Source organism: Brachycentrus maculatus, unplaced genomic scaffold (genome assembly GCF_059751285.1).
Source record: "Brachycentrus maculatus isolate JH-2025_06_01 unplaced genomic scaffold, ASM5975128v1 h1tg000293l, whole genome shotgun sequence".
Classification (NCBI taxonomy): Eukaryota; Metazoa; Arthropoda; class Insecta; order Trichoptera; family Brachycentridae; genus Brachycentrus; species Brachycentrus maculatus.
The window spans coordinates 1,017,970-1,043,966 of NW_028281044.1; positions in this window are offsets into that span (position 1 = coordinate 1,017,970).

The window sequence follows — 25,997 nt, forward strand, 5'->3', positions numbered from 1 at the left end:
CGCGCTCCCCATTTCACCGGCCAACTCAAACAGTGGGAGCGAAAGTGATTTTAGCGTTTAAAGGTCGAGGCTTCGCGCCGAGGTGAAAAGGATTTGTCGATTCCCCGACAACTTAATTCGATATTAATAAACCGCTTTATGAAACGCTTAGCGGCGTGGATCGCGATAACCGGGAACCCCACCCCGGACACCCTTGAAGTTGGGGGGAGTTGACAGAAATGGACTTCTTAGCCCTATATTTTGTATATTAAAAGCATTATTAACTTTTTGGTACGGTAATATAACATTCTCCTTACCATCCATCGTTCACTTTATGTAATACCACTTAAATAAACACTTACACATAGTAAATGATGGATGATAAGTAGACTGTTATATTTTGTATGTTAAAAGCAATGTTAACTTTGTGGTACAGTAATATAACACTCTTCTTATCATCCATCGTTGACATTGTGTAATACCACTTAAAAAAAAACACTGTAATAATATAATGGTTAATGAAGTGTATAAAGTGATTAATGAAACCAGCCTATAACAGTTCGTAAGCCCTGTAAATGCGCAGACTTACATGTTCGGCTGTCAAAACTCAAAACACAGTAAGGGACATTTTTTTGTCGTACGTTTTTTTTGTATTTTTGGACTAAGTAGCGTGTTAAGATGTGATTATTTATATATATCAACATTATTGTACAGAATATATGCGCAAGAGGGAAATATTTTTAGCGTTGAGACGTCAATATAAAAATAATGAGAATGAGAAGAAGAAGGATCCAGAAAGAAGAAAACAGAGTTTATACTCTGTCCTAACCAGACCAGATTCGTAGAGTAACCGCTTCAAATCGCGGTTTGATGTGAATGTTAAAAAAGTATGGGAAATCAATCAATAAGGAGAGTCGTGTACCCGTCTCAACTTCACGTTTCCAACTTGTCCTCCCTTCTCCGCCGGAGGAGGCAGAGCTCGGAGGACTGGAGAAACTCGGATTACGCAAATGTCAACTGAACTCTATAATTGTGATTGATGCCGCTGAGACGATGTTTGTTTCCTTGCGAGTTATTTTGCATAAATCTCCGTGCGCGGCTCGCCCTAATCAATCAAACAGAGAGCAAGGAGCGAGGGACGATGGGAACAAACGCAGAAATGAAAGGCAAGGAGGGGAAAAAAATCACGAATATAGAGTCGAGCGAATCGGAATGCTCCGCAATGCTTCATCTTCGTAATAATATTCTTGATGAATCCTAAAAAAAAAATCTTTTTGATGAATGAAAATGCCGAAAGAAGACATTTCGCTTTGTCGGTCATCAATTCTTCGGTTTCAAAAATTTTACAAAAGAGTTTTTGTACTTGCAAAACAATCGGTACTACCTACTACTATATATATTTATTATTCAAATCCCGTTCACTGGTCTAATAAAATATATTAAATGTATAAAAAAACTATATCGTAGTTGTTATTTTATTATATAAAATCCTGTTCTACCAAGAGATGTCAGTACAAATCTTAAATCGAATGAATAAACTAAGATTTATTATATTATTTTTAGACATCTCATTACAGATGAAGAAGAATATAGAAGTCAGGGAATTTACGGGGCTGACGACAATCATAGGCTAGTTTTAGTGATCAACAACACAGTGAACAAGTATTTGGACACACTCCAAATATTGTAAGATTTTTTTAGTCTGGCTATGCAATCCAATAAAAAAATTGCGAAAATATTATTGCTTAAAATGAAGACGCATCTTATAGTCCATAAAATGCGATATACTCCATGACCCATAAAAGCGATATTTCTACCACACTCTATAATCTATCAAAGCCTTTTGACGCTCTCTTCCGTATCGCCCACTCTCTGTAGCCATTCATCGTCCATATGCAGTTCCGTTTTATTGGTGTATTTTCTTAGACTCCTCTGAGCTGGACATCCGTTTCTCGGCTCCCATTGTGCGCCGCTAAGTGACGGGGTTAACAATGCCCATTATCCGATATATCGGGCTACTTATTTGCAGATTATGCCATAAAGGCATCATTGTGCTCCAGAGCTGCAGCGGCCGAGATGATTCCAGACTGTCTATGGCGGTCAGTGTTGCAACATTCTATGCGCTACGTCTGAGACGAAAACCTGCAACCTCTTGGCTACTCTGATACTGCCTAACTTGCAAAATTTAAAGAAAAAAACGAACATATTCGGCTTCTGTATATTTGTCTGCAAAACTCGAAAAGTAGGAGATGGATTGACTTGAATTTTGCAAACGCAACCGCACGTTGAATTAGATACGTGAATTGTAAATAAAGCACTTGTTTTTTAACTACTTGAGTTGCAATTACTTGAAATTATAGTAACTTTAAACATAAAGAGTAAATCCACTCACGAGTAGGCATAGGCTATGAAACTTAAAAAGTTGAAGCCTGAATCATGATAAGCGGTGTTGCATAAGCCGTAGTTAGATTTTAGAGTAACTTGGACATTAGGTAATTTAAAAAAAAATAAATAACTACTTGAGTATTATAGTTTCGGAAACTACAGATGCTTCCATCTATAGGGTTAAATATAAACTTAGATAGTAAATATTTAAACATGTAGATTGTCTAGTCTAATTTAAACTAGTCGTAATAAAGCATAATACTCATGTGGTAAAAAAAAGTATCTTAATAAGTATGAATATCCACATGTGGAAGGTTCTGAGATCATTGCATATATACATGCAGGATTTAAGAATAAGTGCAATATCGATGTTCAATGATGGGCAGAAGGTGAACGATACACCAGTGCATAAAGTGATAACTTAAGCCAGCCAAATGCCAGGCCGTCAACTCTGGGATCTTCAGACTTCCATCTTCTTTCATAAAGAGAGGAACGACAGATGTTTCGTATCAAATTGAGACACCTTTAATGTTAATAAATCCACTACAATTATTATTTTTATATTCATAATTTATTTTTCAAAAAGCCTACATCAATAATCTAAAGATGCTGAATTTCAAGATCTCGAAATTTCGCTTCGTTTGAAGACATTATTGCCGGATAAATAAGATCAAAACAGTTCCCGTGACAAATCTATCTAAACCCGATGATAACTCTTAGATTCGAAGTTAACGATCAGAATAAATCTAAGATAAACAAAGTGAGGTTATTCATTTCAAAGTGACCATTGAACCGTGCGGAAAGGGATATTGGGGAATAAGACCGCCGCAAAGTATCAGTAAAAGAGGGCAAAAGAGAATGAAGAAGTAAATCAAAAGATAACGAAATACATTTTGATTAGTAAACATAAATAAATATGAGTATCCCCGGGGCCATCAAGAAAATAGTGCAGACGCGGAGAGATGGATCGCCAAATAAAGAGAGGCCGATAGAAATATAGGGTTAGGTACGATACACATCGGCAAAAACGAGCCAGGCCCGTCTGTGATATGGGAAAACACATTGAAGCCGGTTCGTTACGTGCTTTTGGCGCCCAACGTGGGGCTACATAAAGCCGGTTTGTTACGTTCCTGGTGCCCAACGTAGGGCTATAGAACAATTCTCTTCCTTTAGCTATAAAATGGTGCAGAGGTCACAGTAGCAGATAACGAAGTGTTATTACCTTGTATTCGTGTATCAATGTTTAACATTGATACACGAATACAAGGTTATAAGTCTAACGTTTCTTCGCAAGAGACGTGGAAAAGATCGCGATTAAATTAGTAAAAGACGTAAAATATATCATTCAAAATGCGGAACACTTAAGCAATGGAAGGGAAAATCCGGCATCACATTGCGAAGCAGCGATTTTCTGTCTTCTTCTTCAAACCCTTATACGCACTCCAATGGTGCATAGTGTTATCTTGATCGTTAACGCACGAATGAAAGGTCCCTGCGCTTCAGTTACCAATCCGGGGTAAAATTGAATAAATATTAGTCACGGTAAAAAATCACTTATATTTATTTGACCCTCCCCTCCTGGGAATCGAACTCGGAACCTCCAGTATGATAGCCAAGCATCCTGGCCATTACACAATGGTGGACAAAAATATAAACTTATAAATAAATAAACAGTTTATTATTATCTGTAGCTTCCAAAACTAGTCGTTACAAAATAAAATACTCAAGTGGTAAAAAACAAGTACTTTATTTACAATTCAATCGTGTCTTACTACAAAGTGAATGCCGAGACAATGAATAACACAAATGATCATAACGCCTATCATGTAAAAATGCAGGTTTCTTCTAGTCTCAGAGCTATTGCAGCTAGGAAAAATTCTAATAAATTAACCGACACTTTTCCAAGTGCCGAAAACCGGCAACTCGCGACCGACTCCTGCTTGCCATGTGGTCGCGGCGCGTGTATGCTGAAAGAAATAACCCTATAAAAAGGAAAGCCAAAAGTCTACCCGACCAATAATAATAAGAATTATGGAGCGAGAGGGGGGGAAATGACCGGGGCAAGGCGGTCTAATCACATTATTTTCCTCTTCTGATTTTTCCGCTCACCGTTACCGAAGAAATAATAGGAAACCCCACCGGTACAGCCCTATTACCTATTAGGAATTTTCCTACAACAGCCCCCTGTACGAAAGGAACCAAAGTATAACGGTTAAGGACTCTAAGTGGACCGAGTATCGGCCGCCATAAAAGGGCAAAGTGTTCACGAGAAAATATCCAAATTTCAACCCCGAAAAAAACGCTTTGGTTTTGAAAAAAAACCATTGTAAATAAATGGATTTTTTTGTATCGCAGTAAATCGAACAATATTCACATTCAAAATCCGCAACATTTTAGCGTTGTTTTTTATTTGATCTGTGAACAACGCTCAAAAAAAGTGGAGACTTTTTATTATTTGTACCCTGTTTATTATGTTTTTGACCGAATTAAAGGTGCCTCAGCTTGATATCAAACATCTGTCGTTCCTCTTTACACAAAAGAAGATGAAAGTCAATATGGATGTTCAATAATGGGCAGAATGGTGAAAGTTACTACCAGCTCGCAAAAAACGCACTAAATTTGGGCGAGAGTGCCTTTGCCGTTGTGGGACCGATGTGATGGAATTCTCTTCCACCATGAGTTAGAAAAAGTAAGAGCAGGATGATCTTTAGAAATAAATACAAACGCATTCGTTTTGCTTCATCATTTCCACGGCCTGTTTTTTCTGCCAATCTGACAGAAATACTGAAGGACTAAACCAAACGGAGGAAAGGACAAATAGGCATCGGCGCAAAATTTCCTACATATAAATAACATTATTATAATTATTTATGTATGCAATTACACTAGAAAGCGAATAAGACATTGCATAATATATATTTTTTTTTAAATCCGCAAATATGTACCATTAAGTTAAATACTATAAAAAACCTTTTCTGGTGGAATTCCACAATTTTCTACAAGATACCTCGACTGATTTTACCCCGGAAACCTTAGTCATAATATCCTCTGAAATGTAACATTTCGGGAAATTAACCGAACACTAAGTTATCCCGTTTTACGCATGAACAAAACTGAGGGAATTTTTAATAAATAAATACATAAAAATATACTTTCGCAAAAAAATATGTAAAAATGTTAAAATGCTTTCGTGAAAACTATAACAGAAACCTAGTTAATGGAGTAAACAAAGAAAAAAAAGAAAAAAAAGAAGAAAAAAAAACATTTTATCCGTTTTAGTGCCTATGAGCGCGATCGCGCCTGTAGATAATTCTATTGAAAATGTAAAGCACTAAAACGATTAACCTTCTACTACCATTACCATCATGCCATTTCTCTGCAGGAGTAGGCAGAGAGGATAGAACGACACACTCTTCTGTCCTGACGTAGTATCCTAGCTTCATTCACATCCATACATGTATCTAGTCATACATGCCAGCATTATCAGGGACACCAAATGCATATTATGGATATTATTTTTTGACATCTTATCAAAGATGAAGAAGAATATGGAAGTCTGGGCATTTACGGGGCTTAGGACCGTCATAGGCTGGTTTAAATATTATGGATCATTTGAATATAGAAATATAACCCTTGTTATAAACCACTTTTGAGATTATCAATGTAAATGCAACTAGTCTGCTGATGAGAACATCTTCAGTTTTTTTTATTGAAATTATTTTTTTTTCGAAATACATATTTAAATATAAAAATAGTTGGTTAATTTACAAAATATTGAAAATATAACGTTTCTACCTCTCTAATAAAGTGGATACTTGTGTTTAGAGAGGGAGTTCGTTTAACACTTTTTTTAAAAAAACAAAGCAAATTATAATAAAGTAAATTTAATGAAAAAAAATATATTCCTCGGTATGGAGTTTAGGTTGGGGTGAGTCTTTTATGTTTTTTTTTTATTTAGTTTTAAAGGTTTGATATTTTTTTATAGATTTTAAGTTTTTCGGAAGTTTATTAAAGTGTTTTTTACCCACGTACGTATAATGATTTAACGCTACTGTTGTTTTACATATCGCTCACTCCTTTCAAGAACGTCATAAATCAAAAAACTTGATTTTTCATGAGAACGATTTTAAAGTTTAAAAATATAATACGATGTATTAAAAATAAATATCAAGACACTTATTGAACTTTTTACTGTGCAACAGATCTTTTTAGGTAAAACCTAAAGGTTTTTTCTCCATTTGAAAAATATTTAGTATATTTACAAAAATAATTAAACAATACATTTTCTTTCAAAATGCAAAAACAACACTTTCTGCCCTATAGCGGGTAAATATTAAGTTAAAAATATGGTGCTTTTGCTGGGATATAGTACATTTTCAGGGCATTCCGAAAACATGCACAACTGATTTATGACGTTCTTGAAAGGAGTGAGCGATATGTGCAATATTAAATTTTTAGGAAATCTAGTTACGCGAATTTTGCACTTCAGTTATTTTTTTCTTTAAAAGTTTGTAAGATAGAGGTTTACTTAATAATTTCTCCAATTATTGGTACATTAAGTTCTTCAAATACTAGTTTTGAAGTGTAAGTTCTGGGCTTTTTAAGAATTATTTTTGCAGTCTTTTTTTGAATAATTGAAAGTGATTTTAAATTTGTCCTATAAGCTCCTCCCCAGCCTATAATTCCACACAGCAGAATCGATTGAATTAAAGCATAAAACACCTTTTCCGTGTAACATGACTAGTTCTCAAAACTACGGCTGTCCAAACTCAAAACACAGTAAGAGACATGTTTTTTTAGTACGTTTTTTTTTGCATTTTTGGACTAAGTAGAATCTACTTAGTCCAAAAATGCAAAAAAAAAAACGTACTACAAAAAAAATGTCCCTAACTGTGTTTTAAGTTTGGACAGCCAACTAGTCATGTTAACATTAATAAACTCAAAAGTGGTCTTATACAAGTGTTTCATTTCTACATTTAAATCATCATATTACTCCACAAAGTCAATAAATAAAATATTACAGATCGCTTAGCAAAATATTTTCATGGTTATTCGACCCGATACTGTCAGCAAAAAACCTATGTCGTGATTTAAAACGAAGCACGGTATTAAAATTCCAAATCCTTTAAATTATGTCATAAAAATCCTGCCAGGTGTTATGTCCTTTGACATTTTAATAGAGATTTACATATTACATATAAAAATTTACTCTGGCAAAGTTCTGTGTGGACTTAAAAGCTTTTACGCAAATTATAATAAATAATGAGATTATCCTCAAAACTTTTAAATTCGGTACATTAAACTAACTTTTCTTTTTCGCTGTATGTATATTTTTATTACGACACGGCGAAACACAAATGGGCGTAATAAAAAATCGGATAATCGAAAAGTTTTGATAGTGTCACCTCATTGGTAGAAAATATCGTATTTATTTACCCAGAAAAAAAACTTAATAATATCTAACAAAGATGAAGAAGTTACTGTTATTGAATGGGAATATAATAATCTCGTTATTTAAAAAAAAATGTCAAAAAAAAAATATATATAAAACCCTTATCCGCACCCAAATGGTGCATAGGGCACTGTCATATAAACGCAGTATTATCTTGATCGTTTACACATGAAGGAAAGGTGATCAGCCCTCCGCTTCAGATACCAGTCCATGGTAATATTGAATAAATATTACAGTGAAAAAATCACAAATATCAACAAAAAATTAATAACTTTCAAGTATTTGAAATACTTGATCATGCCAAGTTTTTATCGGTCTTCCTCTGCTTCTATTACTAACCACATTCGCCTCATATTTTTTAACTATTCTTTCTTCACTCATTCGATTCACATGCGTAAACCATCATCTCAACACACGATTCTTAATTTTATCGATAATGCTTACCTCAGTCTTGCATTATTTCCTTATATCACCATTTGAACACCTATAATTTAATTTATTTGTTCGGGAATTGTGCAGCTTAACATTTAAAAAAGTATAAAATAAAAAAGTTACATTAACAATAATAAACATTACATTACATTAACAAAAATACAACGTTTTACCGCATATTCGTCTGAGAAAACGCATTAATTACCGTTTTTCTAGTTTCGTTCATAAAACATCGTGAGATTTAGATATCAATCAAATAAAATTAGAATTTTTATAATAATAATAATAAAACCCTTATCCGCACCCCGATGGTGCATAGGGCACTGTGTCATATTAACGCAGTGTTATCTTGATCGTTTACACATGAAGGAAAGGTGATCAGCCCTCCGCTTCAGGTACCAGTCCATGGTAATATTGAATAAATATTACAGTAAAAAAATCACTTATATTTATTTTACCCCCCTTGGGAATCGAACCCGGGACCTCCAGAACGGTAGCCGAGCGTGCTGACCATTACAATAGCATTTTTATAGTGTCTTATTTTTTTAAATTTGGAAAAAAAATACTTAGACCCATTGGGTATTCGTCCTCAGCGATTATAAAACATCTTACCTTGTGTGAGTGGGCGCTTTTTTCCCTGAATAATTTGAGGATTTTTGTGGACTGGTTGAAATGCGTAATCCAAAAGGAACTTACCTGAAAATAGAAAAATACAAAAGGTTATAAAATGAACAATAATGATATAATCGGACGACAAGATGGATAATTTGGCACTGATAGAGACGTGGATTATAATTTTTTTAATTTCTATTGATAGTTTACATTTATTTTAAGAACAATTGAAACAATGATTAAAGAAAACACTTGTTTTTTTACCACTTGAGTTTTATTATAGACTACATGTTTCAGAAGTTAAACTTCCATCATTCAGGTCTGTAACTCTAATGTATGGAAGTGAAACGTGGAGTTGGCAAAAGAAGGATGAAAGTAGACTGAATGCAGTCGAAATGCGATCTCTCAGAAGAATGTGCGACAAACGATGTATGATAGATGTGCGAATAGTGAAATAAGGAAGGAATGCAAAGCTGAGATAAGCATTATCGATAAAATTAAGAAAGGTGTGTTGAGATGGTTTGGACATGTGGAACGAATGAGTGAGGAAAGAACGGTAAAACAAATTTATGAGGCGAATGTTAGTGGGAAAAGAAGCAGAGGAAGACCGAGAAAAACATGGCACGATCAGGTATGCCAAATACTTGAAAGTGGTCAGGATAGGAGTCGTAACAATCGGCGGGTATGTATGAGGAGATGCATGAACGTGGAAGAGGCGAAGAATGTTTGCAAGGACAGAGTGGTGTGGCGCTCTATTCTCTCTGCCTACCCCTGCGGGGAAGCGGCTTGATGGTTAGTTAGTTAGTTAGTTTTTTTATGTTACTATACAGACCTGAATGATGGAAGTTTAACTTCTGAAACATGTAGCCTTTAATAAAACTCAAGTGGTAAAAAACAAGTGTTTTCTTTAATCATTGTAACATGTCTTACCACAAAGTTAATGCCGAAACAATAAATAAAATAACAATTGAAACATTTTTTTTTAAATTGCAGAGACCCACCAAGTCACCTTGTGTGTCTTGTCGGTGGAGTTCTTTTTACATACATTTTTTTGTTTTTATCCATTGTAACCTAATATACACACAAAATTTAAGAATTTAAACTATTTTACAATTTTCATAGAATAAACTCTTGATCATTTACCCATTCCTTTATTTTACCTTTGTTTTATTTTGACCTCTCACCTCCGTCGGCTATGATTATGACAATAATGTATGTATGATCATAATATCATACATAACTTAAATAATATAATAATATATGGATGGCGTATTTTATTCGCGAGAAAATTAGATATTAGAAAAAAATGTATGGATTCTTAGATTTTTTTGGAAATTAGGGATTTTTCGACATCTCAACATAGATGAAGAAGAATATAGCCATCTGGGCATTTACAGGGATTACGACCGTCATGGGCTGGTTCGAGTGATCACTTTACACACGTGTAACATTCACCAATTCTACCCATGATTGACAACCACACATAATTCATTATTAAATTCTTGGAACTTCTTTGCATACTGTTCAAATTCGAAACATAGTACTCGAATTCACTAGAATTTCACTAGAGACATCTATGGTACAATCAAGATAATACTGCGTCGCTATGATGCAGTGCCCTATGCACCATTGGGCGCGGATAAGGGTTACAAAAAAATGTTTGTGATGTATATTTCACATATACATTCTCTTTCCTTACTATCGTACCTGCAGACAAGTCTAAAAGTGAAATATAGGCTTTGCGGGTTATTTCTTTTGAAAATATATTTTAAAACGAGGAAATTTAATTGATGTGCAAAATGGGGCATTACTTATGGGGTGACCCAATAGTTTGGAGTGTGATGATATGGGGAAAAAGTGATATTAGTCGTAAAAGTAAAGAACGGGTATTATTCGCGTCGGGGCGCGTTTACACCAATTGGGGAGCACATCCCTAATATGGATCGTTGCCTATTTTGAATAATTGTACAATTCCGCGGCGGCAGGAACTCCGACCGCCCCCCTATACCGACCCACCCTGCAATTTCCACGAGTCTTAGCCGGCTCTTCGCGGAAAATTGTACTTCCTCCTCGCAAACGCCGAGGACCGGAAGCGGCGCGGCGCTTCCGGTGGCCGGGCGGATTAAGTGCGGATAATCCGACACCTGGCGGCGCTGAATTACTTCCTTACTCGGCCCCGTGGCGGCCAGACGTCCCCGCCCCGCAGCCGCGCCTTGAATTACATGCTTGCCAATTCGGTCCTAATTCCGAGTGTGCATAATGATAACGAGGACGACTGACAACTTAGCGCTTCCCGCGAGTAGAAAAAACTCTAAATAAAGTTGCTATAACGCTCACTCCATTCAAGAACGTCATAAATAAAAAAACTTGATTTTTCAGGAGAACATTTTTAAAGTTTAAAAATATAATACAATGTGTTAAAAATAAATATCAAGCCACTTATTGAACTTTTTACTGTGCAACAGATCTTTTTAGGTAAAACCTGAATGTTTTTTTCTCAGTTTTAAAAATATTTAGTTTATTTAAAAAAACTAATTAAACAATACCTTTTCTTCAAAATGCAAAAACAACACCTTCGGGTAAACATTAAGTTAAAAATATGCTGATTTTGCTGGAATATAGTACATTTTCTGGGCATTCCGAAAACATGCACAACTGGATTTTTGATTTATGGCGTTCTTGAAAGGAGTGAGCAATATGTATCGTTCATCAAAATTGGTTAACGATGAATATAGGGATTTTGATAATTTCAACTAAATAACTTCATCGCCAGCGCAGAAATCGTTCAACATTGTCAGTCGACATTGATATAGTGGTGTTTCCCACACTTCGTATAAGTTGTCTTTGACTTGAGCTTTGATCTTTCCGCTTTCTTATTTATTTAAAAAATAAATAGTATTTTATTTTCAAAATAACTAAAATAGGTCACAATAGACCTAATATAGTCGCAGTGACATAAGGGATGCAAGATCCCTTGACCTCTTATAAAAAAAAAACTATTATGCCGCTTCCCCGCAGGGGTAGGCAGAGAGAAAAGAACGCCACACCAATCTGTCTTTGCGAACAATCTTCGCCTCTTCCATATTCATGCATCTCTTCAAACATACCCACCGATTTGACTCCCGACCTGACCACTTTCAAATATTTGAATACATGATCATGTCAGGTTTTCCCCGGTCTTCTTCTGTTCTATTACCAACCACATTCGCCTCATATATTTGTTTTACCATTCTTTCTCCACTCGTTCGATTCACATGCCAAACCATCTCAACGCACCTTTCTGAATTTTATCGATAACGCTTATAACAGCCTTGCATTCTTCCCTAATATCACCATTTAAATATTTTAAAAATAATTTTGCAATCAGTGTTCTGCAGTCGAGCGTCTACCCAACTACACCACATCGCCAGTCACAATGAAGGTGATAATCATGCGCATAGGAAATTGATGCCTTAAATAAACAGTCCAGTAAAGAGCTCACACAGCTCTATAAATTCCATCGCAATTAGCTCGCTCCCAAACGCTATCGAAGTTCCTAAAGAGTGAATTGTATATTTATGGCACATTCGCCTCTTTCAAAAGGCAAGCTTACATTGTACATGTAAGAGTTTTACCACAAATCTGCGATAAGCTTGCACCGTTTGCATGACGTAATCCGCAAGTTAAAGTTAACAGACAACGAACGGCGGGGGGCGAGACAGCTGAGGTGTTGGGCCGTAACACGCGAGGCAGATAACGCCACGCGTCCGGCTATCGGTGTCCGGACATAGGATACACGTGTCCGGGATGCGTGGTCGAAAATAGGCGCGATCGCCCTACACGGAATTAGGCGCAATCACCCTACGACCTGCGCAAGATTCGCGCGTTTGTACACATCCACACGTACATTTACGTCTGAATTCTGTAATTGCCGCAATAACGGGCAGAGAAAATAACAATAAAAAAATCCGAGAAAAAGACGAACGCGAGTTAAATTGCCGAATGAGGTAATAAAATCGGGCCGTGCGGGGCGAGCCCGAAACGGTCGAGAATAGGGCCATTAACGCTACTAATTTATTGTTATTTTTATTGTAGGTATGAAAATTTTGAAAGGATTTACAAGACGCAGCTTCTTGCCTCGTAGTTTGGGCGCAGCTAAATTAAACGCATAAAAATTTTGTCATTTTTATTTTCATCACATACATAATTACAAGTTACAGTAAAACCCCCTACAACGTTGAGATAGGTACCGCATTAACAGGAGAATTTTTTTTAAATTGTATTTTTACTTTTTAACGTTACATTTCAAGTGGAGTCATAACAATCGGCGGTATGTATGAGGAGATGCATGAACGTAGAAGAGGTGAAGAATGTTTGCAAAGACAGCGTGGTGTGGCGTTTTATTCTCTCTGCCTACCCCTGCGGGGAAGCGGCGTGATGGTTAGTTAGTTAGTTAGTTACATTTTAACCAGCGGAAAAGACTGAAATGAGTCATTTAATACATATTGTCAATTTTAATAATATTTAAAGCAATTACTTTGTGGTTGGCCATTTTTACTTTTAATTTTTTTTTACAAAAATGTTAGTAATTTTTGTATACTGTATAACCACTCAGACATTTTTATGTCTACCGGTTTCGGCCCGTCTCTTCGTTTTTAATTTAAAAACACTAACCCCCTTCAACGTTCCCATTGATCAACGCGGTACCTATCTTAACGTAATTGGGGGGTTAACTATACAGATTACGGCAATATGAACTCACTTAGTTTTCCCGTGTCGAGGGCACAATTTACAAAATTCTTCATATTCTTCAAATAAAACGATAAAACTTTAAAAAATGTCCAAAGATCAGACGATAAAATGGAGATCGATGGCAAAGATTGTTTGATAATTGACAGATCGACGGCCCCTGCGTAAAGTACTCTATCTGCAAATCTGTTACTTTACAGGAGAGAGCTTAAAAGATTTTTTCAACGTATTTTTTATAATTAACTAACGGTTTTATCTGAAATTCTAAACTAGTATTATACATTCAAAAACACGATAAAATAATTTATTAAATCGTTTTAAAACTTTACGCCTTGTCAAATTAAGTCATTATTAATTATAGTATAATATATTAATAGAAATATAATATATTGTAAAATAATACAATTGTAATGTAATACAATATAATATATTAATATTATAATATAATAATATTATAATATATTAATTGTAATTAGAAATTCAGTTATTTCGAAAATTCTAGGTAGATAGCGTCTTCAACGCCTGAAAACTAGGCGCAATTTATTATATACACACACATATATATATTTATATACATATATATATATATATATATATATATATATATATATATATATATATATATATATATATATATATATATATATATATATATATATATATATATATATATATATATATATATATATATATATATATATATATATATATATAAATATATATATATATATATATATATATATATATATATATATATATATATATATATATATATATATATATATACATATATATATATATATATATATATATATATATATATATATATATATATATATATATATATATATATATATATATATATATATATAAATATATATATATACATATATATATATATATATATATATATATATATATATATATATATATATATATATATATATATATATATATATATATATATATATATATATTATATATATATATATATATATATATATATATATATATATATATATATATATATATATCTATACATATATATACATATATATATATATATATCTATACATATATATACATATATAAACATATTCTTCTTCTTTCATATATATATATATATATATATATATATATATATATATATATATATATATATATATATATATATATATATATATATATATATATATATATATATACATATATATATTTATGTATATTTATATTTATATACATAAATATATATATTTATATATATAAATATATATATATATATATATATATATATATATATATATATATATATATATATATATATATATATATATATATATATATATATATATATATATATATATATATATATATATATATATATATATATATATATATGTAAATTTTTTTTGTTTTTTATATTTGTAGATAACGGTCAGTTGATAACATAGACCAAATATCTCAAAATTGACAAAAATGTAGTTAGAGTACTTTACGAAGGGCACGTCGAGATTAGTGTCGCGTTCATTTCTCTCTGCCTACCCCGCGGGGAAGCGGCATGACGGATAGTCAGAAGGTAACTTATTTCCTCAAGTCATTTGGCGTTGTAATGGCCCAAATCGAGGCAGTTGGATATGGCTTCGACGCACATTTGCCTAAATTACACCCATATTACTTTTATTATTTTCGTGCGTAATTTGAGCTGTACGCAAAACTAGCGAAAGCAAAACTTTATTGCGATTTGACACGAGAGAAAATGTAACTCGACGATAAGTCGGCAATACCACCACCGCGACCGACTCCAAACTATTTGAATACTTTTGCCTGATGAGGTAAAAGTTGCCAAGTGCCAAAAAAACATTTAAATTTTTGAAAACCAATCGGTACAGTTCCGGTTTCAGACGTTATGTGTGGAAAAAATATTACATATATACATGCTTGTATATGGAGAGGGAGATAATATAGAAAATAATAAGATACAAAATCCATTTTGGATATTGAAAGCATTGTTTAATGTGTGGTATAGTAATATAAAACTCCATATCGCTCACTCCTTTCAAGAACGTCATAAATCAAAAATAGTAAATTTTCAGTTTTGCATGTTTTCGGAATGCCCAGAAAATATACTATATCCCAGCAAAAGAGGCATATTTTTAACTTAATATTTACCCGCTACAGGGCAGAAAGTGTTGTTTTTGCATTTTGAAGAAAAGGTATTGTTTAATTATTTTTTAAATTTACTAAATATTTTTCAAATGGAGAAAAAATCTTCAGGTTTTACCTAGAACGATTTATTGCACAGTAAAAAGTTCAATAAGTGGCTTGATATTAATTTTTAATACATTGTATTATATTTTTAAACTTTAAAAACGTTCTCCTGAATAACCAAGTTTTTTTTATTTATGACGTTCTTGAAAGGAGTGAGCGACATGACACAGTTTGATTTCACAACAGCTGTTGTCAACAGCTATGAGTGTCATTTCATTAATTTTAAAATTATTAAATATGACATTTAAAATTAAGGCAAAACGATCAATGTCTATGGTTTAAAAAAAATATATTTTATATGTATTTATAAAAAATGTATTAGTAATATGATTTAAATTACAAAAACGTTGGAATCAAAAACAGTCGGCCATTTTTTGCCCACATATTCTCATGGTCATTTTTGGGTTTTAAAATGGAAGGTAATAATAACATAGCGATCTGGCAACAATAAAATTAATGAAGCCGTCGCTTTCGACACGAAAGGTGTCATTATCTGCAACGGGAAATATAAATCTGATACAACACCAAACGTACTCTAATAGTACTCGCTATAATAATAACAGCGCTGTAATTACACTCGATATTAATAAAAAATTACATAGGAAGTCATAACTCACACGTAATCGAAATAGCCGCTCGAAACAGGTGAATTTTTTTTTATTATGAAATTTTTCTACATTTTTTATATTTACATAAATTGCATACATTTTATTTATTGTTTCGGCATTAACTTTGTGGTAAGACATGTTACAATGATTAAAGAAAACATTTGTTTTTTACCGCTTGAGTTTTATTATAGACTACATGTTTCAGAAGTTAAACTTCCATCATTCAGGTCTGTATAATAACTAAAATATAAAATTGTTCTATAAATAAGGAGAGGAGAAAGTAAAGGGATAGGGTTAGTCAAGGGGCGGAGTTTGAAAACAAAGGAAAAATGGAAAGCAACGGTGAAGAATTTTGAAACAATATTATTTAATAAATTATTATTAGAATTAAGGTTTTTTTGCATTTCTAAATTTTCAAGATAATTTATTAAATAATATATTGTTTCAAAATTCTTCACCGTTGCTTTCCATTTTTCCTTTGTTTTCAAACTCCGCCCCTTGACTAACCCTTTCCCTTTACTTTCCCCTCTCCTTATTTATAGAACAATTTTATATTTTATATTTTAGTTATTATACAGACCTGAATGATGGAAGTTTAACTTCTGAAACATGTAGTCTATAATAAAACTCGAGTGGTAAAAAACAAGTGTTTTCTTTAATCATTGTATACATTTATTAGAACAATTTTAAACATACCGTAGAAGGGGGCTACTTGAACTTTGATGTGTTACTTGGGCCCAGTACAAAAAAAATAGATCTGTATTTGATCTACAATAATGAACGTATCGACACGATTCATTGTTTCCCTGACAGGTCGCTCACTCCTTTCAAGAACGTCATAAATCAAAAACTTGATTTTTCAGGAGAACGTTTTTAAAGTTTAAAAATATAATACAATGTGTTAAAAATAAATATCAAGCCACTTACTGAACTTTTTACTGTGCAACAGATCTTTTTGAGTAAAACGTGATGGTTTTTTCTCCATTTGAAAAATATTTAGTTTATTTAAAAAAATAATTAAACAATACATTTTCTTCAAAATGCAAAAACAACACTTTCTACCCTGGAGCGGGTAAATATTAAGTTAAAAATATGCCTCTTTTGCTGGGATATAGTACATTTTCTGGGCATTCCGAAAACATGCACAACTGAAATTTGACGAATTTTGATTTATGACGTTCTTGAAAGGAGTGAGCGAGGTGACACTTATTTTTAAAACGTTGCGCGTAAATTCGATCACGCTAAACTATCACGGTCGCTTTTATTTTTCACAACCGGACTGCCGGATGGTAAAATTCCGTGTAGTGCACAAGCCACCATAATTATTAAATAAAACTATTTTGGACTGTAAAAGACATTGAGAATGCACGGATGATAATAAATTATAATAATTATAATTCACCTTCGGATATACAAATATTATATAAACATTACACACACTCCAAACGTGAAAAATATAACCTTACAATCGCTTTCACAATCGATAATAACAGCATCATTAGACCAATTTAACGACTCACGATTTTCGTTAAAACTATAGTTGTGCAATTTCAAATCCTGGCGGCAGCTTTCGGTGAAAGCTGTTTCGTCCTTGCTACGTTCAGTATCGCACAATATCTAAAGATGGAAGTGCGTGATCTATAATATTTCAAATGGCCAAATGACAACGTTCTCAGTAGCCAAATAAGTTAAAATAAATTTTCCACATTTTAATAACTTCGGGGGTCGTTGAGACGTGAATTGTGTAATACCACTTTTGTAAACACTTATTCGTGACTGCCGGTTTCGGAAAATCATTCCATCATCAGGTCATTACAAAAAAATTATTACGATTTGACATTTCGCTCACTTCTTTCCAGAACGTCATAAATAAAAATAAATAAAAAATTTCAGGAGAACGTTTTTACAGTTCAAAAATATAATGTAATGTATTAGAAATATATATCAAGCCGTTTATTGAACTTTTTACTGTGCAACAGATCTTTTTAGGTGAAACCTGAAGGTTTTTTCTCCATTTGAAAAATATTACGGATATTTCAAAAAATAATTAAACAATACCTTTTCTTCAAAATGCAAAAACAACACTTTCTGCCCTGTAGCAGGTAAACATTAAGTTAAAAATATGCCTCTTTTGCTGGGGTACATTTTCTGGGCATTCCGAAAATATGCACAACTGAAAATTGAAGATTTTTGATGTATGACGTTCTTAAAAGGAGTGAGCGATTTGTATAAAAATACATTTTTGAAAGAGAGAAAGAAGACAAATGAATCAAAATGGGAATATTTTTAAAAGTGGACTCGAAGTTAAATTTAGTAAGTGGAGAAACCCAGATTTGTGAACAAGTATTTACTCATAAAAAATGTCATGTATAATATTTTATTTTTTCTTTTTAATTTAAAAAAAAATGTACTGTATTAGTGGTTATATACTTATAACTTATATTAGTATATTACCATATATTTTTTTGTCTACCGGTTTCAAGACGTACCCGTCTCTTCGTCAGGACTATCACTACAATAGCAAGCATACAATATTACACGTCACTACCATAGCACTATTCATCACATAATTTATTTAATTCCTTCAGTACATCTTTATGTAAAAAAAAATATTGAAGAGAGTTCAACGGTAGGTACTATTGCAAGTGATCAATTTCCCCGATTTTCAGCGATATTTATCACCGCTCTCCAGTAGTAATCCTCTGCGAAATCTATCCCGGGATATACCGGGATAACCACGTGTCGGGATAAATCCACCGCCGGGATAAATCTCACCCGGACTTCCCCGGCAATACTTATTCATGACGAGTGACGCGGCAAAACTGACTGGACGTGAGGGAGTCTGGACCGAGTGAAGATGACTTTGCGCACGGCATCAATCATTCACGAAACGATTCGGTCGACTTCGGCAGTCTCCGTGACTGTTCGTAGGAGAAATTGCCAAAAAAAATGCACTATTCAAATGTCCGTTTCGTCCTGTTTTCCTGATACTATCGAGAGAAAAAGAAAACATAAAATTAAATAAATTAATCAAATATTTTAACATAATTTTTTGACATGAAAAATAACTCCTATAATTGGAGAAAATCCAGATTTGTGAACAAGTATTTGGACACACTCAAAATGTTGTAAATTAAAATTTCTAAAAACAAACTTATAACCTAACCACTACGCCAGTTTCTGTAGGGGTAGGTAGAGAGAATATAACATCACACCAATCTGTCTTTGCAAACAGTCTTCGCCTATTCCACATTCATGCTTCTCCTCATACAAACCCGCCGATAATTCCGACTCGACACTTTCAAGTATTTAAAATACTCAATAATTTGAATTTAAATTTCACTTGGCAAATTCCATAATTTCTTAAAATCCATTGTGACACGTGTTTCGATGCATTCAGCACCATTTTCAAGTAAATACTTGAAAATGATACGGAATGTGGAATAGTAGTATTTACCAAGTGAAATTTAAATTAAAATGGGTAGATATTACCACAAAGTGACTGCCGAATCAATTCGTGAAAATATTTTTTTGCATATTTGCATATTAGAGGAAAGTAAATGCACATAATACAATTGCATAAAATATTAACAATATTTGTTACGTTATTTTTTTCAATGTATTAAAAATCTCGTTCCATGGCTATGCGACCCTAATAGACCCGAACCAGATGTCCCAGATGCGACAAATTTTACCAGGCAATCTGACGCTATACACAACGGAAAGTCAACCTTCGACTTAACTTATATTATTGATTCGTATAATAATAAACGATTTATCATATAATCATAGTGTAGCGCCCTTGAGGTAATATTTTACGAAAATAGCGCTTTATGAATATTACAAAGTTATTTTTACTATATAGCGACCTTGCAGGCATTGCAAATAAAGTAAAAGTATACATTTTTTAATCTTAGGCTTGCGGTGGTTTGACTTTGTGAGGAATGAAGAGATAAGGCGTAGGATGCAGCAAATCTTGGTCACAACTGTCGTCAAGAAAAGGCGATTCAGTTGGCTTGGCCATGTACTCCGCATGCCTCCTGAGAGCCGCCATCAAGCTTGCCTCTTTTACAAGGCATCAGGTTCGCGCCGCCCAGTACGACCACTGCTGACAATTCGTCGGCAGTTCTCGTCAGAACTTCGGGACGCGGATCTGACTTGGGAGGATGCAAGGGAGCTGGCAGCCGACAGAAAAGCCTGGAGATAGTTTGTGGACTCCATATGCTCCACCTGGGGAGCGGATATGGTTAATAATAAATACATTTTTAGAAATAACCTATAGATTATTTATCGATTTGGCATTAACTTTGCAGAATAACATGATCGAAATATAAAAACAAAACACTTGTAAATATAAGACCACTTTTTAGTTTAATTACACTTAAATAACTTGTATAATACCACTTTTCAGTTTAAACACAAACTGTGTTTAAACTGAAAAGTGGTATTATACAAGTGTTATTTTATGGCATACGAAGAAGACAGTAGGTAAGGTTGTTTAACCTCACATGAAAGGGATAGAATAACTAAGAAACAACGGCAACATGTATAATATATTACTTTTTGACATCTCAAAAAAAGATGAAGAAGAATGTGGAATTTATGTATTAATTTTTAAATCAAACACAGATTTTTTGAGTCTACTAAGTTGTATTTTTATTAAAAAACACATAAAAATACAACTTGGTACGCTCAAAAAATCTGTGTTTGATTTAAAAATTAATACATAAATTAAAATGGAGTTCTACAAATTAAACGCCAAATCAATAAATATATATTTATAAAGTGACAGAGAATTCAGGAGATAACGATATGACATAAATTATTCACAGATTTGGCGTTTAATGTAGAACTCCATTTCAATTTATATATTAAATGTTAAATACAAACTATTTTTTGACATCTCATCAAAGATGAAGAAGAACATGGTATTAATTAAATTATCTGTTTTTTTATTATTTATGGTATATTCTGTAACAACATTTTGAGTGTGTCCAAATACTTGTTCACAAAATCTGGACTATCTCCAATTAGAGGAGTTATTTTCATATTATTTTTTGACATATCATCAAAGATGAAGAAGAATATGGAAATCTGGGCATTTACAGGGCTTACGATCGTCATATGCAGTTTTAAGTAATCACTTGACACACGTGTAACATTCACCAATTCTACCCATGATTGATAACCATACTACTCAAATTCTTGGAAGTTCTATGTAAGTATATGATCCAATTTCAATGGTGCAATGAGAAGAATAATAACTCCAAGAATTGGGAGTATTTGGACACATTCAAAATGTTGACGTGGTGTATCCACGTTTATCTCAGTTATAACAGAGGTAGCAAAACAATCAATCAACTGTAAAAATTTAATTTCAATATATTTTTGTTAAAAAAAATCCTCTGCCTACCCCCCTTCTAACATCTCAAGGTATATCAGCTTGACAAAGGGGGCAACGTCAATATATTATTAGGAAAAATAATATTTCCTTGCATTTGTCACTTTATAGACCAGGAGAACGGAAGTGTCATAAATATCGTTTCCACGCAATCGTAAAGATATAATAGTAAAATAATAACGATCGTTATAAACGATTTAACGACTTAGCGGGGTTCACTTAAACGAGGAATCACACTACCCAACACTCGGCAGAGCGGATGTCTGTAACAGTTCTTAGGGGGATTACTCATTAATTCGAAATATAATTCAGTTTCGAATAAAATGATTTGTGGGGAAGGCGACGAGAAGACAATGGTATGCGCGTGCGAAGGGAATAGAACCATCTAGACTCCTCGACGTTACTTCTTTATCAGTCTTGATAAAGAAGCGGTTAGCTTCGAAACCGGTAGACATTATAATTGAGTTATAATAAAAAAAATTATAATGATTTAAAAAAAAAGTAACATATTAATTATTTCATTGTAGATATTATCTCGCCTCGACCGAGGGTACAAAAAACTCATAATTGTCTCAATTTCAGGGACGTAAGGGCGCTTGAGCACTACGCGGAAATTTACCATCCGGTTTTTTACGGTCTGATATGGCACGCCATATAAACTTATATACTAGTTTGTGCACTGTTTACTGGAGACATCTATGGTTGGATTGAGAATATCTGTATTTCCCAATCTAATTCTCTTATCCTGGTGTTCCTTATTCTATCTCGTAGACTCTTGCCAGATATACTCCTTAGAGTCTTCATTTCTGGCACTATTAGAGCGATTACTATTAAAAATACTGAAAAAGTCGATAAATTATTAAGGTCGTAGTTGAAAAGTGGAGTTACGAGGTTCTGCGGCGGGCGAAGTACATCGGGGAAGAAAGTGTAATTATACCCCGCCTTGCGCGCCCTAACCACGGCCCTCGACCGATTATTCATGAGACGGAGAACCACGCGACCCACCGGGGTGGCCTGAAGGGCCGTCCAGGGGGGGCCTAGAGGGCCGCTTCCCAATTAACCTGATTTCCCGGAGACAAACAGTGGAAATTATGACGGAAAGCGACAGCACAACGAAAAGGACGATCCATAAAATAATTAAAATTAACATGTCAGATTGTATAATACCTATAACTAAATAACTAACCATCACGCCGCTTCTCCGCAGGGGCAGGCAGAGAGAATAGAACGCCACACCACTCTGACTTTGCACACAATCTTCGCCTCTTCCACATTCACGCATCTGCTCATACACACCCGCCGATTATTCCGACTTCTGACCAGGCCGCTTGAGTGTGTTGCGATGGTTTGGACATGCGGAACGTATGAGTGAGGAAATAACGGTAAAATAAATTTATGAGACGAGTGTATGCCAAATACTTGAAAGTGGTCAGGTTAGGAGTCGTAACGATCGGCGGGAATGTATGAGGAGATGCATGAACGTGGAAGAGGCGAAGAATGTTTGCAAAGACAGAGTGGTGTGGCGTTCTATTCTCTCTGCCTACCCCTGCGGGGAAGCGGCGTGATGGTAAGTTAGTTAGTTAGTCACTTATATTTATTTGACCCTCCCTGGTAATCGAACCCGGGACCTCCAGTGCGGTAGCCGAGCGTGCTGACCATTACACTACGGAGGCGGGCAAAACCAATACATCACTGTATAAAATTACGTCTGTTGACACTTGAAGAGACTGCATGCACTTCTACCAAAACCTGATGAAAAACGGTTTTTTTTGCTGCATTTTTTTTACTGTTATGTTCATACTCATCAACCAGTGTACAATGTGAATATGCCGCTATACATTTCGGTCAAAATCAGGTTAATTGCAGCGACCCCAACATCGTGAATAATGAGCGCGTCGGGGATGTGTGTAGGGGTGTGTGGTGTGCATGTCGCTCACTCCTTTCAACAACGTCATATGTCAAAAAACTTGATTTTTCAGGAGATCGTTTTAAGTTTAAAAATATAATAAAATGTATTAAAAAAACGATTATCAATAATAAATTAATGTATATAGTAAAATATTTATATGTATGTATATAGTTTTACAAATAAAGGTTAAAAAAACAAATTGACAAACACACTACTCAATTTTTTGAACTCCAAGAAACATTGATCAAACTCGTGACATGGTACATGTGAGTTCATAACAGCCATCTATGTTCATATAGGAGAGTGATAAAATTGACTACTCGCTCTCTCTTTTTAACAACGTGATATATCAAAAAAATTGATTTTTCAGATCTTTATCAAAGTTTTAGAATATAATAAAATGTATTAAAAATAAAAATCAAGCCACTTTTTGAACTTTTTACTGTGCAACAGATCTCTTAAGGTAAAACCTGAATGGTTTTTTCCATTTGAAAAATATTAAGAATATTTGTAAAAATAATTAAACAATATTTTTTCTTCAAAATGCAAAAACAACACTTTCTGCCCTGTAGCGGGTAAATATTAAATTGTCGAGTAATATATCCAAAATTAAACACGGTTTATTTGGTTGAATTCTACATTTATTTATGTATATTTTGATACGTGACGCGTTTCGTCTTCTTAGGACATTATCAAACACATAATGTCCTAAGACGAAACGCGTCGCGTGTTAAAATATACATATTTCGTTCACTCCTTTCAAGAACGTCATAAATCAAAAAACTAGATTTTTCAGCAGAACGTTTTTAAAGTTTAAAAATATAATACAATGTATTAAAAATAAATATCAAGCCACTTATTGAACTTTTTACTGTGTAAGAGATCTTTTTGGGTAAAACCTGAAGGTTTTTTCTCCATTTGAAAAATATTTTGTGTATTTAAAAAATAATTATTCAATACCTTTTCCTCAAAATGCAAAAACAACACTTTCTGCCCTGTAGCGGGTAAATATTATCTTAAAAATATGCCTCTTTTGCTGGGATATAGTACATTTTCTAGGCATTCTGAAAACATGCACAACTGAAAATTGACGATTTTTGATTTATGACGTTCTTGAAAGGAGTGAGCGATATACATATAGAATTCAATCAAATAAACCGTGTTTAATTTTGGATATATTACCCAACAATTCAATATGGAATTCTACCAACTGTCTGCAGTTACAAAAGGTAAATATTGAGTTAAAAATATGCCGCTTTTGCTGGGATAAAGTACATTTTCTCGGCATTCTGAAAACATGAACAACTGAAAATTTTCGATTTTTGATATATGACGTTGTTGAAAGGAGTGAGCGATGTGTTGGAAGGGTCAAGAGGGTGGTGTCGGTCGTTAGTTAGGGCACAGAGATGCGAGGTGTGTGGAAGGAGAGGACTCGTGTGGTATCGCCGGAAACAAAAATAAACCCCGGTGCAAACCGGCCTAGTTCGCTCACGGAGAGGATGAATGAATAATGAGATTTACTTATTTAGAAGAAATCTGCAGGACTGACAGAGAATTCAGGAGATAACGATATGACATCAATTATTCACAGATTTGGCGTTTAATTTGTAGAACTCCATTTCAATATATATATATATATATATATTAAATATTAAATACAAATTATTTTTTGACATCTCATCAAAGATGAAGAAGAATATGGTATTAATTATACTATATGTTTTTTTATTATTATTTATGATATATTCAGTTACAACATTTAGAGTGTGTCCAAATACTTGTTCACAAAATATGGATTATCTCCAATTACATTGTTGAGTTATTTTCATATTATTTTTTGACATGAATGAAGAATATGGAAGTCTGGGCATTTACGGGACTGACGACCATCATGGGCCGGTTTAAGTGAATGTTACACACGTGTAACATTCACCAATACTACCCATTATTGACAACCACACTACTCAAATTCTTGGAAGTTCTATTTATATGAACCAATTTTGAAACGTTATTCTTGAATCAGTAGAACTTCACTAGAGACATCTATTGGTGATATGAAAAGAAGCTTTTTATTGAGCAGAAACTCTTTTATTAGTATTAGGACACATTTAACACACAAGTATTTGGACACACTCAAAATGTTGTTATTAAATACTAACACTTATTTTAACAGTCTGATAAATTGTACAGGGTGGCGCAAAATTCATCATCCTATCGGAAAAT